The sequence below is a fragment of the Leopardus geoffroyi genome, chromosome A1 (assembly GCF_018350155.1).
Source record: "Leopardus geoffroyi isolate Oge1 chromosome A1, O.geoffroyi_Oge1_pat1.0, whole genome shotgun sequence".
Taxonomy (NCBI): Eukaryota; Metazoa; Chordata; class Mammalia; order Carnivora; family Felidae; genus Leopardus; species Leopardus geoffroyi.
Genome location: NC_059326.1, coordinates 44073284 through 44089033, shown reverse-complemented (window position 1 = coordinate 44089033; position 15750 = coordinate 44073284). Strand labels below are relative to the sequence as shown.

The window sequence follows — 15750 nt, the reverse complement described above, 5'->3', positions numbered from 1 at the left end:
CTTTCACAAAAAATGGACAAAAAGTGAATCATAAACCTAAATGTAAAATGCAGAACTATAAAATTTCTAGAAGAAAATAAAGGAGAAAACCATGTTGATCATAGGCTTGATAATAAATTTTATATGTAACAACAAAAACAAAATACATGGAAGAAGAAATGGTTGTTAGTCTTTATCATTATCCTGAGAAACTTAACAGAAGACGGGGGGGGGGGGGAGTTACAAAGGGGGAAGAAGGCAAACCACAAGAGACTCTTAAATACTGAGAACAAACTGAGGGTTGATGGGGGCTGGGGGAGAGGGAAAAGTGTGTGATGGGCATTGAGGAGGGCACCTGTTGGGATGAGCACTGGATGTTGTATGGAAACCAATTTGACAATAAATTTAATATTAAAAATAAATAAAAATAAAAATTGAAAAAAATAAATAAAATTAAAAAAAAATAATGAAACTGAAGCGCCCCCCCCCCAAAAAAAAAGACAAGGTACCAACTGAGAGAAAAATTTGCAAAGCACACATCTGATAAAATACTTGTCTCTAGATTAAACAAAGAACTCTAAAACTCAACAGTGGAAAAAGCAAGTAACACAATTTAAAAATGGGCAAGTGATACAGACACTTCACCGAAAAAGATATACACATGGAAAATAATCATGGGAAAAGACGACATCATTTGTCATTCGAGAATTGCAAATTAAAGCAAGGATGAGAGAGCACTACATTCTGATGAGAAAAGTCAAAACCCAAAAACTGACAATACTAGATGCTGGTGAAGATGTGAAATACCAGAAACTTTAATTGGTTGCTGTTGGGGATGCAAGACGGCACAACCACTTTGGAAGACAGTTTAGAGGTCTCTTACAAAGCTTTATCTAGGGTTACCAGAAGATCCAGCAATCATGTTCCACATACAAAACTTGCAGGTGGATGTCTATCACAGCTTCATTAGTAATCCTCCTGAACTGAAAGAATCCAAATTGTGCTTTAATAAGTGAATTGATAAACAAACTGAATTACATCTAGATAAGATAACATTATTCAGCAATAAAGAGGGGGGCAGTCGAATTAAAAAAGACATGGATAAGCTCAAAATGCGTCAATCTAAGGGGCGCCTGGGTGGCGCAGTCGGTTAAGCGTCCAACTTCAGCCAGGTCACGATCTCGCGGTCTGTGAGTTCGAGCCCCGCATCGGGCTCTGGGCTAATGGCTCAAAGCCTGGAGCCTGTTTCCGATTCTGTGTCTCCCTCTCTCTCTGCCCCTCCCCCGTTCATGCACTGTCTCTCTCTGTCCCAAAAATAAATAAACGTTGAAAAAAAAAATTAAAAAAAAAATGCGTCAATCTAAGAAAAGACAATCTGTGATTCCAATTATATGGCATTCTGCAAAAAGGCTAAATTAAAAAGACAGTAGAAATGTCAGTGATATAAAACAAATATGAAACCATGCTGTCATAAAGAAATGATTAAATAAAACAGTTAATGGGGGAGAAGACAGGTATTTCCTGTGTAAAATAATTCCAAATAATGTAGATACTCTTGTGCCAGGTTTGACCAGCAAACCCCGGGGCAGTTGATGACAGTTTACTCCAGACTCTTGAATCAGAGAAAGGAGAGGGCCAGGGGGCCTAGCGCTCTAGTGGCGATGATCCAGAGCAAAGCTCTTCTCCAGTTCTTATTGAGAATCTTAGTGCATTTCAAGGGGTGCAGGAATGCAGGAAAGTGTGGTTTCAAAGGCAGGAACAAAGCATGCTCATAGATTTCCGGGGAAACAATACAATCAGGGCAGTGATGTACAGGCATATGTCACAGGGGCAGTGTATACATCCATAGGAAGGGGGTTGCTTTACTACTTTAGATTAAACATTTACAGAGTGGGAAAACATGTTGATCCACAGGCAAGGTCAGGTTGTCTTCAGCTTTGACATTTCAAAGGATATCGGATTTTCCTGGTCTATCTTGTTGCTTCTCAACCAGCCATTTCCCAGGCTGCAAACACTTTTTTTTTCTTAAATCTTAGCCCCACAGGCTTGATGCGCCTCCACACTCTTGCCCTGATTGAAGGGGTGCATAAGCCTGTAGCCCTTCAGTGTATGCTGTGCATAGTGGTTCCAAAGAGTATAGTATAGAAAGAGGGGGGAAAAAAGTAACTTTATAGTGAAGAAAACTGACAAACACTACCTCAACCTTGCAATCAAGTTCAACATCAATAGGATGGATGGATATGGCACTTTACTCCATGTTCTTTCTCCCCCAAACCCATAGGCCCATAACCCCAGTCTAATCTGAGAAAAGCAATAGATAAATTCCAATAGAGGGACATACAACATACAACTCCTTATAACTCTCAAGGTTATCAAAAACACAGAAAGCCTAAGAAACAGTAACAGCTAAGAGCCTAAAGAAACATGATAACTAAGTGTAATGTTTTATCCTAAATATGATCTTGTAAGAGAAAAAGAACATTAGTTAAAAATTAAAACAACTGGAATAAACTTTGTACTTTAATTAATAAGGTATCAACATTGTTGCTCCATTCATGACAAAATGTGCCATTCTAACAAATGGTACTAATAACAGGAAAAAGCTGGGCGCGAGATGTATAGGAACCCTGCACTACTTTTCAGTTTTGTTTTGTTTTGTTTTATAAATTGAAAATGTAAAAAAAATTTAAAAAAAACAAAGTTTATTAGAAAATACATTTAATATCTTCATGAAATGCTTTCAGAAAGCATTGGTCAAGTGTTTACTATCTAATAAATACATGTAGGCTTATAAAGTTGTGAATAAATTATTGTTAAAACTGAAGATTTATTTAAAGGAATGTAGCAATTTTTTAGTTTTCTTTTTTTTTTTTTTTTTTTATTTTTTTTATTTTTGGGACAGAGAGAGAGCATGAACGGGGGAGGGGCAGAGAGAGAGGGAGACACAGAATCGGAAACAGGCTCCAGGCTCCGAGCCATCAGCCCAGAGCCCAACGCGGGGCTCGAACTCACGGACCGCGAGATCGTGACCTGGCTGAAGTCGGACGCTTAACCGACTGCGCCACCCAGGCACCCGCAATTTTTTAGTTTTCAACACTGTATCTATAACAAAATGTTGGCTTATTCCTTATTGTCCTCATCCTCTGGTAATTGTGTGCTCACATACATTATTTCATTTGGAATCACCAAGTTATAGACATTTCTAAACTTATAAAGACATAAAATAAAAAGAAACGTAAATGGCACTTGGAGATGTCAACAGAAAGCTCATACACTATGTTAGTAAATGCCAGATGCTGCTGAAATTCTTTTGCTGAGATATATAAATGAATAAACTTCAATAAGGACTGGTCAAAGAGTTGCCTTCGGGTTGAACTTCGTGTGTTTATATATTGGGCTGTTTTCTTTGCTTCTACATTTTCTGCCCCAGAGCCAAAAACGACAGTCCTTAAGTAGAAACTTGCTGTTCTTTCTTCAGTAGAAAATCCCTGTTTGATACTTCTAAATCCATCTTATTCCTCTCCATTCATTGTCAGAAGATGGGGTGGAAAATGGAAAGGAAACACTATATACAGTCTTGTTATTATTCAAAATTGACAGTATCCTGAGAATAATTAATATACTTTAGCTTGTGTCAGCATGTGATGGATATAAATCTTTTCTGGGATTGAAAGATGCTAGTGATCTTTTTTTCTCTTTTTTCCTCTTTTTTTTTTTTCTCAAATAAAATCTATGCTATGTAATATTTATTCTTAAAAATGAAACAGCCCATAAATCTTTGTGGGATAAATTCAGACACTCAGTGTTCTTATTTCCACTAGCTTTCCTTGGTAGAACCCAAGTTGATTAGTGTCACCAGTGAAGCTAGCTGTAGCAGTTATTTTGTAGCTTTATTATGCATCTGTAAGTATCAAACTAGTGAGAATGTCAGTTGTAACAAAGATGGCAAGTGTAGATTTGGCCTACCTTGCCTTTCTGGTCAACTTCTAAAGTACTTACATTGAATTTGCTCTTTCCAGTTCAACTTTATTCTATAATCCAGAATTTTACTTAATCTTTTATTTTTGGTTCCAAATAGTTTCGTACTAAATATTCTGTCTTCTTTATTTTATAATTTTCTTTATATAATCACTTCTGTGATGTTCAGAAATGTTAATCTCAGAAATCAAGAATAAAAAATATTTTCTAATTGTGAAGATACAGGAGAAAAGAGACAACTTGCCTATGAATACAATTTAATATATATATATATATATATATGGAATATTTAGTGTATCACATATATAATTATATATGATGAGTTAATGTTTCTGTAAACTAGGTTTATGCGAGAATGAAATGGATGTATGTAATAACTCAGAAGGTTACCTTGAGTTACACCGTCTGCTGGATCAACTCCAAAGAAACAACTCAATTAAAAGTTAAGTTCAGGCCAACAAAGCGCAAAGGGACATTTTCCCTTTGTCTCACATTTATTTATTTTTTAATTTTTTTCAAGATTAACCTCTTAATCTGCCTGAGAAAGTTCCAGTTTGATGCCTGATGCGCTGACAAAATAATTGATAGTATCCCCTTTCACTCAGAAATGTCTCCTTTTAGAAGGTACAGTGTGTGGTATTACAATAGAAGGGACTCCATCAATCATCAGCGCCGTCTCATTTTCCATCACCTTAAAGGTTAAGACTCTCTCCTTTAAAATAAGATTGGATATGAAAAATAAGAAATAGGTTTTTCCCTTTGTAGTAATCTGCATTACTATTCACCCGTTAAACTTTGGTACCTGGCATCTGGCTGGCTCAGTTGGCACAGTATACGACTCTCGATCCTGGGGTCATGAGTTTAAGCCCCATGTTGGGGTTAGAGTTTCCTTAAAAAAAAAAATAGATATTGGTGCAAATTCTGATGCTCCAGGTAGTAGGATTAGAAATCATCCTTTAACTATAACAGCGAAAACAGATTTTCACTAAGAATATATCTTAGCCTGAAAATTAAAACACTCCATGTCTGTCTATACTGAAGAAGAAAAATTGCGGATAGAATTTATTTCAATAAAGAAAATCAAAGTATATGTAAAAGTTTATTATAAAAAGTAATCTTTTGCCAACTTCATTGATTTTTTGGATCTTAAGTATGTGAAAATGTAAACTAGGTGTAGGTCACCTCGATGAAAAGCACAGGTACATATGTATTTTTTAAATATTTTTTAAAAATTATTTTGGAAAACTTTTTCTTAAAGTCCACTTTTTGACTTTTTGTTTATTTTTTATTCTTCTAAAGTTTATTTATTTATTTTGAGAGAGAGGGAGTGAGAGCATAAGTGGGGGAAGGGTAGAGAGAGAGAGGAAGAGAGAGAGAATTGCAAGCAGGCTCTGCACTGTCAGCACAGAGCCTGATGCAGGGCTTTAACTCACAAACCATGAGATCATGACTTGAGACAAAGTCAAAGACCTAGCCGACTGAACCACCAAGGAGCCCCTTGAAACACTTTGAAATAATTTCTGATTTATAGAAGATGAAATATAGTACAGAGTTTTGTACTCTTCACCCAGCTTCCTACAATGTTAACATCTTATACAACTAAAATTCCTTTTTTTTTTTTTTTTTAAGTCAGCATGGTGTCCAGTGCAGAGTTCAATCCTACTACCCTGGGATCATGATGTGAGTCGAAAGCAGGAGTCAGACACTCAACTGACTGAGCACCCTAAAGTACATTTATTAAACAAAAACATGATAGCTATTTCCTCACATTTTCCATTTTCTACTACTGTTTCCATTAAAGGACTCAATCTAGGTTACTGCATTGCATTTATTTCTCATGTCCCCATATTCTCCTTCAACCTGTGACCATTCATTCTTTTCTTATTTCTAAGATCTTGACTCTTTTGAAAATTAATGCTCAGTATTTGTAGATTGCCTTTAATTTTGGCTTAGGTAGTATTTTCTCATGAGTAGATTGGGATTCTGGGTTTGAGGAAGAATACCACAGGTGACCTCAAACAATTGTATCAGGAATTACCCGCTATCCACATGTCTTAACCCTGGTGACATTAACCTTGATCTCTTGATTAAGTGTCTGCCATAACAATTTTATTTGTCTTTTCCATTGCCATACTCAATTTGTTGGAAGCGAGTCACTATGTCCAAGTCATGCTGAAGGCTGAGGGGGTGGGGGAATTAACCTCCACCTCCTGAAGAGAGGGTTACCCTATAATTTGTAGACATGTGATAAAATCACCATAGTAATTAAAATGATTTCTGTTGAGATATTTTGAGGCTATGCATGTATTCTGTTTCTTAAGTTTTCACCTACTATTTCACAAAATAACTGGATCTTGGCTACAGCAATTATTGTTGTGCTATTCTGCTGGTGAGTTTCTCTTTCATTTCTTATACATTTATTATTTGGAATTCTTCAGAAAGAATAAATTTCCCTTATCTAACATTTATTTAACATTTTTATACCAGGATGGACTTAAAGATATTTCTTTTGTCACAATTCATACAGTTCTATTGAATCTTGTGGCTCTAATTTTTCTAGTCTGGGATACTCTTTCAGGTATCCCAGCAAACAACACCAAGTGTGTTGGTGTGTTGTTTTTTTTAACCTTCCTTATTTTATGGTTTATGATGTGTGTCCCCTTACTCAGCCCTGGAATCGAACATTCATTCAAATAGTTCTTGATCCTTTTACTTAGAAACCAAGATCTGAGTGCAAAGATTGCTTATTTCTCTTGAGGTATCATGCTGTATAGACCATCTGAGCACACAGAAGTAGAACATTTCTGTTATGTTTCCATATCTGTGTATATACACATATTTAACAATTATTTCTATACCTCTCTAGCTCACATGCACACACACGCACACACACACACACACTCATACCATTATCTTCTACTCTGATCCAGCAATAGAGGTTTCATTTATACCTTCAATTTTGGCATCACCTAGAATTTTGCTATCTCAGATTTTGCAGACTTACCACTTTGTAAGTAAAATCTTATATACTTCTGTGGTTTTTCCTTACATACTTCTCTTAAAATGATTCAACTTTTTTTCACCAAACTTCTCGACACTTACCCTTTTGTTTTTCAGGAGAATAACTGTATTTGTCATCTCCCCTTTCTCATTTATTTTCTTTCCAGAAAATAGTTTAGAATTCAGTGCTCTTAAATGCCCTTTATTTAATATAAATTCTATCAGCTCTTTGTCTACCCAACTTCAGTCTATAATCTATACCCCAGGATGGCTAGTTGGAATCTAAAATAGATCCTGTTCCTCTTCAATGCTTTTCTGATTTTTTCCAGATAAAATCCAAATCTCGTAACATAATGCAAATCTCACCACCATATAGCCCACATATTTCTCTAGACTCACATCTGCCTGCCGAATTCAGGATTAATTCAAATGCATTCCTCCCAAATGCCAAGTTATTTCTCTTCTCTCTCATCCCTCTGCCCTAGCTTATTATCCTTGTGCCTGTTTAAATGATTGTATTACACACCATTTCTAAAAATTCACAAAACTGTAATGTAAGGTCAATGATCTCTCAAAATATTTTTCATATAGTCAGCACACAAATCAAGAAAGAGAAAATTGCCAGAATCCTAGAACCACCCCCAGCTTAATGATATTGTCTTTATTCACTGATTTTTCCTCATCTTTCTGCTATCTTTTTGACCACAAGCACTATGGTTCATTTTAAACTTGCTTAAGTTGAATCCTAACATTTGAATTTTACATGTGACTACACTATTTTTTCAACCATTTTGTTGCATAAAGTTAAAGTACATTTACTATCTTTCACTAAAAAAATATAAGCATTTATTTTTCTATCAAACTATTGATGGACATTTGGATTTTTTCAAGTCTTGGCAATCAAAAAATAAGGATTTCTGCAGAAATGCATAATTAAATCTACACACACACACACACACACACATCTGAGTTTGGAATTGCTTTGATATATACGCAAATTTCATTACTTGGTAGATAATGTCAGGATGTTTTTCAAGTTAGTTGTAACAATTTAGACTTCTACCAGAAATGTATACAGGTTCTTTTTTTTTTTTTTTTAATTTTTTTTTCAACGTTTATTTATTTTTGGGACAGAGAGAGACAGAGCATGAACAGGGGGAGGGGCAGAGAGAGAGGGAGACACAGAATCTGAAGCAGGCTCCAGGCTCAGAGCCATCATCCCAGAGCCTGACGCGGGGCTCGAACTCACGGACCGCGAGATCGTGACCTGGCTGAAGTCGGACACCTAACCGACTGCGCCACCCAGGCGCCCCTACAGGTTCTTATATACACACGAGAACACACTTCATCACACAACACTTAGTTATAACTATCTCTAGGTTTTTAGATACATAATCTCTATGGGTAGTCATCAATATTTCATGGTAATTTTATTTTGCATTTATCTGGTTACTGTTTAGGTACCCACCACCTGTTTAAAAATTCAGAATCTGAAGCAGGCTCCAGGTTCTGAGTTGTCAGCACAGAGTCCGATGTGGGGCTCAAATTCACAAACCATGAGATCTGAGCTGAAGTTGCACACTTAACCAAATGAGCCACCCAGGAGCCCCTAGGCGCCTACCTTTTAATGTGTTTATTAACCATTTGAATATCCTCCTTTTGGTAATGCCTCATTATGTCCTTTGATTTATTAAAGATCTTTATATATTGTGATGTCAGCCTTTCATTGATTATAAATCTGTGAAGATCTGTTCCGTTGTTATTTAACCTTTATTAGTATTTTATTTAATGAAACAGTTAAAAAAACAATTCAGAAAAGAAACTAAGTTGATTGATATCAGTATCTGATGAGCTAATGCCATGCTGATTAGGAAACCACAAGGAAACCTTAACAAGGTTCCTCAACAAGGAAATCTTAATTATTCCTTCAAGTGTTCCTTTAAAATTTGAATGTTGGAAATTGGCTAAAAATTAAATAATTCACTAATGAAATAATTATTTAACCAATACCATTAAAATGACTTTTTCTTAGTAAATTTAAGTAAATATTTCCGTTATATATAAGAATGGCAAAATGCATTTGTATTGTGAGGAAGATTTAGATCTCCTAATTGAAATCTCTGGTTTATGAAAGTATACTTGTGATTTGTCGCCAGTACTTAAACTGAAAAAATATGTTGAAAACTGATGATATGTAAATAAAAAGTTTGGTACTGAAAATTGAATGATATTATAAACAGCTAATTTAATTGTCCAGACAATCTGTTTAAGTGTGTGTGAGCTCATGTGGTGTGTGTGTGTGTATGTGTGTGTGTGTGTGTGAAGAAAATAATACAATGGAAAGAGTATATATGATATTTGTGGTTTTCTTGTGTTGGATTCCATGTTAACATCCTAGTAGATTATTTAGAATTTAGGTTCATTATTTAACATTTTATACTTTACATATATAACCAGAACAGATAAAGTTAACTAAACACCATTTTGATTTTCTTTAAATGAGATGTTTTGTTTAAAAAATTGCAATTTATTTCACAGAATTTGTCCATTTAGCTCATATTACCACAAATATGGCATGATTTTGATTCGTTTTTTTCAACTTCTACATGTTCTCACTAAATATGGAAACCTGCATTAATTGGAATGTGCTTTTTAAGAGGACATGCACTTAGTTGGCACCCTTTCTGTGGAATTGGGTGAGGCTCAAACGGGACTTAAGGGTCCACATGAAGCTCAAAGTTTATTGAGTCTTTTTTTTACTCCCAGGACTTCAGTCACCAATTATCTACTAACCACAAAGGTTTCCTCACTCAGTAGGAGACATTTGAAACTGCTTCTTAAACTAAACTTCTTTCAGAATTTTTGGTTACACCTGTTAGGATCTGTAAGAAAGTGCTACTTCTGTCTTTTTTCACATTTATCACTTGAACAGCTCTCCTACCTGTGTGGCATAGACTCGTGATGCAGGAGCTAGTTCCTGCCTCCTGAAACAATATCAGATATCTGGTTCTATGGCAAAGTTTGCATTTTCAATTCTGTCAAATACTATATATTCATCAGTTTTTGAATCTTTTTGATCATCTTATTGCCTATTGAGACTATCAGCCATTACTTTGTTGCTTTATAAAAGCTGGATTTTTGTTTTGCCCTTCTACTTTATTTTAATCATTATTGACTTATTCAACATTGGGAAGAAAAATTCCTTTTTCTTGGGAAAATTATTTTTACTATAATATAATGTCTATTCAAATAGGTGATAAAGCGATCTCAGAAGAAAATGATGCTCTAGCTTATCCTTATAGGCACTTAGGTTTAAAGGTGAAAAATGTTAATTTATATTCATTTGTCAATGGCAAAATTAACACCTAATAAAATGTGTATCAAGAAATAATCTAACAGAAGTTTCTGGAAGGTTTTGTACTGTATACAGTAAAATTTATTTTGTAGGCATCAACTGATAGGCATAGTTGCAGTGTAATTCTGCAATTTATTGATTGAAAAATAAAATATGTTTGATAAATCTTGATATTAATTATAAAAGAAACAAATACAGAAGGTATAGAAAAAAAAACAGAAAATAATATAGAGAGCCTGAAAGGTAATTAATTTTCACTGTGACTCTTAAATGACTATAGCCCCCAAATATTCTTCCTTAGCTTTCCTGCTGAACTCAAACCGTGTAAACAATAGTAGCTAATCCACAACCACAAATTTGCTCCCTGTACGACTTGCTGCATGATTTATGCTACCTAAATTCCCCAGTATTTTCTTAAGAGTTTCATTTTTCAGGGAAAAAAGAAAAACAACTTGACCTCTGATTAACCTCTCCAAATGTGTTTTATGATATTCTAAGTTCCTCGGTCCTCTCAGAACACTCATCTGAACTCATTTTCTATCTATTTGCATGATGCATTGTTTTTAGAAATGCTAGATGCCAGGACTACCAGTTTTTGGTTGTTTTCTTCCTTATACAGAGGAAGTTTCCGCATAGTGGCTAACAGCTCAAGATTCATAAGCAAATATCAGGCTCGAGTATTAAATAGCTGTTCCATTTCGGCCAAGTTATTTTATCTCATTGAGCTTTCCTTTTCTCTCCTGTGCAAATTGGATCACATTTCATTAACTGATTAACAAAAATACATGTTGTGTTCCTATTCTGTATCAGTAAGTCTATTAGATGTTGGGTACATAACATTCATTCAAGCAGTTGTAAATCTTGACCACATGGATAATAAACAACAGCGAGAAGAGCAAATACTTAGGTTTTCCATGTAAATCCTACCCAACAATATTCAGATATGAGAACAAAAGGACATTTTTTTTTTGAAATCATATTCAAACTGACTTTGAGGTCCTATCTTCTAATGAGGGCAGGGAATTGAAACTAATGTATTATTCGGATCATGCTCTTTTCTCTAGGGTTTTACAACAATACAACTGTGGTGATAAAAAGACTGGATAATTGCCACATCTTTATCCTATCATGGATTCCTTTGATGTGTTCCTCGTCCATGCTCAGTAATACCTTGAGGTTTTCTGATATGCTGCTGCTAATGTGCATCCTAACATTCACCAGTCTTTTCTAGAACATTTCAAACCAAAACATGAAACTATCTATCTGGAGTTGAAACCACTGCCCCAGGTCTTTGCAAGGTACTGGCATATGGGTATTACTGTCATGGGAACACCATTCTCCATCAGACCTAGAATAAATCATCACCGATCCTCCTATTCAATCTTTTCTCTCCTCAGAGGCATTCATTTGTCTCTGCTCTCTATTCACAAAGTTCTTAAGGAACTTAAGTTTCCAGAGAACAAAATCTGAGATCCCATTTTCAGTAAGGATCTTTTTATTTTCTTCTTTCCAACTCACACATAACATCATTCACAAGAAAAAGATCTGAGAGAGGTGGTGCAAATGTCTTGTTGGTCTGGTTCAAAACAGAGAACAAAATCATGGAGACAAAAACAGTTACTATTAATATAACAGTTATCAAGTATTAAGAATACCTAATATGTAGTTAATATTTAATAATACTTTAAGCAACAACTATGTCATTATGATAGAGAGTAACAGGAAGCTTTGGGAAGAGCTGTGTCTTATAGGGGGTGGTCATAGAAATAATCTCTGAAGAGATGACATTTATGGTAAAAGATGAAGTGGTTTGTTTTATTTTGTTTGTTCTTCTTCTTATTTATTTATTTATTTATTTATTTTACGCTTTGTGAAAGGCTGGGGAGAGAACAACTCCAAGGCTTGGGAAACTCCAAATTCTCTAAGCTGAGAAAGAATGGAAAATGACCAGTGTGATGACAGTATGTTAAACAAAAGGAAAGAATGGTCAAAGGGGCCACTGTGAGGATAAATAAGACTCGGGTCATATACGATCCTGTAGAACATGTAAAAAGAATTTTGATTCTAAGTGCTAGGAGAAGATAACAATAGGCTTAACTGAACAAGTCATATTATTTTATTTTTTAAGAAAGATTACTGTGGCAGCCACAGAGAAATATGCTTGGAGTAGAATGAGAGACAAAGCTGGAAAATGTGTTAGGAAGCTCCTACAAGTATCCAGGCCAGAGATGAGTGTGCTAGGGAGAAAAGATGAGAGATCGTATTTGCAGCACGCCTTTCGGTCACACATAGTTATCACTTAAGAAATAATGAATATAATGGCGCCCTCTTCTGGCCGAATCGGGCCGGTCAGGGCGGGACAGCTTTTGTGTGAGGCGGCAGCGACGTTGCTCAGGCCCAAGGGAACCCTACAAACCATGCTGATAAGGGGGCAACTTCAGAGGAGCCAAGATGGGCATGAGGATCAAACTGCAAAGCAGCAGCCACACCAACAGACTGTTGAAGGAACTCAGTGAGTGTCAGATCTGGTAGATCATGTGCGACGTCACCATTGTGGTTGTGGTCGGCTTCTTCCTGACCCACTAAGCTGTGCTAGCTGGATACTTCCAGAACCTTTCTCTGAATTTGGGGCTTGATGCTGCCAGGACCTAGGTGGTGGACTTCATCACCCCTGTCAACTTTGAGAAGAGTCTGGGCTTTGTCCACACATCAGAGCTCTTGACAGACATGATCAACACTGGAGTCATCTGTGAGGTAACTGAGTATCTGGGTATGGAGGGCCTCTTCTGGGCCTGTCACTCCACCTTTCCTGACCTAGAGAGCACTGCTGCAGCCAAGCGCTGGACCAGCACCAGTGGTACCCAGAGTTGTAGCTCAGCAGAACCCATCTGTCCCCTTGAAGAACTCTGGATGGTGGGGAGCACTCTGCTCCTAATAGGAACTATGTGTTACCTAGTGATGGTGGAGGAAGTTATAAAGAAGACAGAAATATTGCCAATGACCCTAACTATATCCTGTGTCTGCTGCAGCAGCCACCGCTACCAAACACAGATGACCATGATGCTTTTTCTCCTCTCATGTCTGCTCCTAGTATGACACAGCCAGTCAGAGGTACCCTCAGCATGGCCACCCAAATCAGCACCAGCTCCTGCCATCCATACTAAGTTCTGAGCAATGGAGACTTCAGTAAAAATAGTTTAGTCACTCCTGACAATGCAAATAGTCACCACTGGAACCAACTCCTGTGTGAGCAATAACAACCACTCCAAAGAGCCAAGCTTTGGGAAGATGGATGAGGTCCAGCCAAAGGACCCAGGGGATGATGATTTGCAGTTTGAAGATCCCACTGGAGAGACAGGCATAGCTTAGGAGATGATTGAGTTGAGTGATGATAGTGACAACGAGCTGACTTTTGGAGAGAATGATTATGAGAGAATAAGGCCATGCCCTGCCAGGTGTGCAAGAAAGTTCTAGAGCACAACATTCAATTGATGTGATAGCATGCTCAGGACCACTTGGACCGACTGACAGGCAAGTACAAGTTCTGTGAGACCAACTGCTAGGACCAAAGCTCCCAAGTGACCTATGTTCTGTCCCACATTGGTATTTTCTTCTTCTCTTGCAACATGTGTGAAACTAAGTTCATTGCAACATGTGTGAAACTAAGTGGCAGCTGATCCTTCACTGATGGCATGAAACATTTGAGGACAACATTGCTGTCTACCCCAATGATTCCCTGACTGGGAATCTGGGTTTGCCTTCAGGGGTAGCCTCTAAGAGTTGAAATGTGCTGCCTGTGGGAAGGGAAGGCACCGGCCAAAGATTTCCACGTGGTCCGGGGCCACATCCTCGACACTCTAAATTTGAAAGGGCCAGGCCTGCAGTACCTGTGACCAGCACTACCTTAACCTGTGCAGCCTCATATGGCACACACTCTTCCATCTCGGCATTTTAGTTCTCTCCTGCTCTGTCTGTGTGGAAAGCTTTGTGGATTGGCATCTCCTAAAGAAGCACATAGCTGTGCACCAAAGCCTGGAAGACACACTTTTCCACTGCCACTTGTGCAACCAGGGATTTGAGTGGGAGGCTGTGTATGGCTACCATGTCAGCAGCACAAATACAACACTGGCCTTGATGAATGGCCTGGTTTGGAGCTATGGCACCCAGCAGTCCAGAAGTGGAAGCTGCCAGTGGAGGAGTTCCTGAGTAAGGAGCTGGCTTTGCAGGGCTAGCCTGAGAACAGCAAGTGCAGCTGCCACCTTTTGTGGCAAAAGGTTTACACACACAAGTGAGTTCAACGACCTCCGGTGGATCCACACAGACAAAAGGTTGTACCGGTATACAGAGTGCCACAAGTCCTTCCAAGGCCATGCAACCATCAAGGACCACCTGGGAACACACACAGGGGCCCCCATGTACTGCTGCTTGTGTGGCCCTGAAAGCTCCACCCTTAACCTCATGAGCAAGCATGTTGGTAGGAACAAAGGCAGCCTCTTGCTTGACTTCACCGTTGAGCAGATCTTCTTGTACCTTATCCATTGCCAAGAGGCAGAAAAGAACCTGGACAGCTGACTGGATCCCAGCACAGCCACAGGAGCTCTGATTTTCTAATGGCTGGTGTTCCCTCTTCAACTGAAGTTTTAATTTTGTCTTCTTAGGAATTCTGTTCTGTCTTATGTGTAAGGAAGAAAAAAGAAGAAATAGCGCCATGGTCTGTTACTGTTTTTAGAAGCAGAGGCCCTATCATGTTTACCTCCTTACCTGTTCTTGCCCATCAAGGGCTGTGTTTTTTTGTTCTTTTGGGGCTGGTTTGGGGATCTTGTCAGGCAGTTGGCTTTAACTAGATCACCTCCCCCAACCTCTCAAGTTTAAGTTAACTGATAGGTTTTATGCTGCTATGAATCCAACCAACAGCCTCCCTGAATAAAGGAGGTAAGAGAGAGTTTTTCACTGTGGGTATTGTTTCCAGATTTCCAACTGGGACACCAGCTATGAGACAGAATTTTGGGAATGCAGTCATTCAGAAAAGACTAGTCAGCAGGGCAGCTCACCTCAGACTGCAGGCCCAGCGCTCATCTGGGAAAAGGCAGATGGGCTGGAGGTGCCTGCTTGTTCCAAAGCTCTAATCTGCTGATTGGACAGTAAAGTCTTTTGACAGCTAAATCCAAACTCAGAACAAACTTACTGTTTAGGTAAAAAGCTTTGGGATGAATCCTTGCCAGCCAGAAGAGGCACCCTACAGCCCCTCGATGGACAGGAAGGGAGGTTCTTCTTGTCTCCTTAGTTCCAAAGAAACTTAATTTTATGGAGTCATGGCTCAGAAGGTCGGGCCTTCCCTGTGTGGTAAAAAGGACAGGGAACCACTTTGATATAGTCAGTCACCTGGCATCTAGCTATCTCCATTGACCTTGAGTGTCCTGCCGGAGCGGTGGGGATGT

The 15750-nt window shown here is 37.9% G+C and overlaps 1 pseudogene; it reads left to right on the top strand.

Moving 5' to 3' along the window:
• The first annotated feature begins 12763 nt into the window (after positions 1–12763).
• On the top strand, positions 12764–14884 carry LOC123582431 (annotated as a pseudogene).
• The last annotated feature ends 866 nt before the right edge of the window (positions 14885–15750 follow it).